Consider the following 2,999-nt stretch of genomic DNA (forward strand, 5'->3'; position numbering starts at 1 on the left):
GATGCAGACTTGAGCTTTATTGCAGGAGCTTAAATGGGTTTCAAGAAAAGAATGGGCAGTGCTTCAGAAAGGGTTGTAAAAAACAAGGCAATGGTCCAAAATATATCAGATAACAAATCTCTGCGAGGCAGACAGAAGTTGAGATAAACTAGAAAGGATGGAGAGAATACCTGGGAAGAGCACAGACATGAGGGGGGAGCCAAAAGGAGTCTAAGATACAAGAAAAAAATGTATTTTTTTTTCTCCAGCATTCTATTGTAATTACACTGTCACAAGTACAGAGCAACGAAATTAACTCTCTGCATTTAACCCATCCCCTTGGGGAGCAGTGGGCTGCCATTGTGTGGTGCCCAGTGAGAAGTGTGTTGCTCAGGGACCCAGAGCGGCAGTCCGGCTTGAACGCGGAACCTCAGGAATTCCAAGCGCAATGTCCTAACCACTAGGCTGCCACTCCCCAAAGCAGGAATTAGTGTGAAGGATCTTGCCTAAGGTCCCACACTGGCAGCTCATTTGTCCCAGCTGGGATATGAACCCTGTTTGCAGGACGGGTGACTTACCACTTGAGCTAGCCAGCCACTAAATGATAAGTGATATGATATGAAAGAAGATAAAAAGATATGAAAGGATCAATACGTTCCAGGAAAGTTACATTTGGTATGGCAGCTTCAGAAAGAGACTTAATTACTTAACAGTGGAAAGTGTTCAAGCATCATTGACTATAGTTATGTCGGAGGGCTGGAGTTTGCAGGCTTTGGTTGGTACAGTGCCTGTTTTCAGTACTGATTGCATGAGAGGTGGAGTAAACCCTGGAAAGATCTCAGTCCATCACAGGAACTGAATCACTTAAACTAGTTTAATGAAATCATTTGTTCAAAAGATTTTTTCCCTTAATTATTCAGTTCATGCAATTACAGTTTGCTTTTAAAGGACAAATAGGCATAAAGTATGGCCTCACTCCCATTAAGATTCCAAATAAGTCAGTCAGTCAGGGACTGACCGACCTACCACTAATAGAACCCAGTACTAATCACTCACAGATTCATACAGAGAAGGTGGTTTAGTGCTGTTTCCTGTAGGCTTCATTTGGCGAATCACTCCACAGGAGCATTTCTCTGTACTTTCAGTATTCTAGCTTGGTAAAGCTAACACACAACATAAATACCATAGACATTATTGCATTAAATTGAAATTGAAAATATCACTACAATGGATGAAAACAGCTGTTGTGAAGTGCTCTGAAATAATAAAGGTTCACTACAAGATGACTGTTCTCGGTGAATTATAACTTTTTCCTCCTCACTGTCTGGCACTGTCAGTCATAAGTCCTTAAATATTTTTGCCAATCAGCATCTTGCAGCCAGTTTACAACCCATCCCTGATCCATAGACTACCTGGCTGTGTTCGTTTTTAGCTGCTGCATCTTTCATAGGACCCGCTTAACTGAATTTGGTCCTTCAAAGGACGTGACAATGAAGAGACAAGAGTTCAGCAATAGAATTGAACCTACCAGCCTTCTCCGGCTGTCCGACGGATCTGCGGCAGATCCAACACAGCCCCTAAGAGGTTGAGCCTCTCTGGGAGTGACGTTTTTTTGGTGTGTTATCCAATCAGGGCTCTACATTCTCGCTGCTTACCTAGACCGAGGTTCAAACCTAAACAAGGATTTCTTATAAAGGCTGACAGGCAACCTCCTGCTACTCCAGAATGGAGGGGAAATCAGAATAAATAGCTGAAATCCGGTGCATTTTACCCATATTTAATGCAGGTTAATGACTACATTTGTGAGGTTTGACAATGCACGATTTATCATATTTTTAGCCTCCCTTGTATTCAGTGAGAAATTTAATCTGATTGCAGTATATTTTGTTCTGTCGTATTTGTGTGTGTGTCTATACAGTGTATATATATATATATATATATATATATATATATATATATATATATATATATATAAAACTACAAGATAGAAATGTTGTAATTCCCCTGGAGAGAGTTTCAGTACAACACTCCCTGCACTTAAATTTATCACCACTAAGTCATACTCTACAGGCTTAGCACATACAGGGCATTCAGCTTTATTTTTTCTGTCTATATGAAAATAGCCCGGATTTTTTCATTATTTTACGATTTGAAACTTGCTTTCAAATCTGCTGTCTTAAGATAAAAAATCCTCTTGCAAAAGTTTGAACCATAACTTAGTTGTGTAAACATGGCATTTAAAATGCTCCCTTTTCACACTAGCGTTAGGAAGTAAAAAAGTTTACCTAAACTGTAAGGTTAGCTACTGTATATACCTTATCAGAGAATATGGCCTCTCTTCTGGACAATGTCATGTCAGTAGTGAAGAAATCCTTAGCACTGGCTGACGTCCAATTGGAAATGAAAAAAAAAATCTGCCCAGGCGGATAATGAAAGCTGCTGCAATATAGGACACCGTGAGCCTTCCCTCTTTATGATGTTGTGTGTTGAAGCTTTTACCAGAGAGTTGGTTTCGACTCACCAGGGGTTTCCTTCTTTCTCAGAACAATAATCTGAGACTTCAGAACAGACAACTTACAATGTGGAATGTGTTGATATACAATCCATGTTTTTTTTGTGTGTCTCCAGTTTATATTTTATAGCTGCTTCAGTCATGCAGACACTATTGTTCTAAAGTATTAAACACAACTTAATCACAAAAAACGTCAACTGGGTTTTTATCATGTAAAGACATAATAAAACACCCAAAGGACCTCAACAGTTACAGGCTAATAAGCACAAATATTTCAAGCTGGTCCTAAACTTTCTTAATCCCCTGGTTAGGTTATAATGCAGTTCTATAGGGGGGTATACTAGGGCCAAAGCTTGGACAGGGTGTAATTCCATCACAGGGCAACACTGAGGCAACCTGGAAAAACAATAGTGAAGCGCACAAATACAGCTAAAGGCAGTTTAGCTATGGTGTCATAGTGGACTATAATCTACTATTAATAGAAAATGATAACCATGTTGTGATTCAT

The sequence above is a fragment of the Cyprinodon tularosa genome, unplaced genomic scaffold, assembly GCF_016077235.1.
Source record: "Cyprinodon tularosa strain WSP-4 unplaced genomic scaffold, ASM1607723v1 ctg723, whole genome shotgun sequence".
NCBI lineage: Eukaryota > Metazoa > Chordata > Actinopteri > Cyprinodontiformes > Cyprinodontidae > Cyprinodon > Cyprinodon tularosa.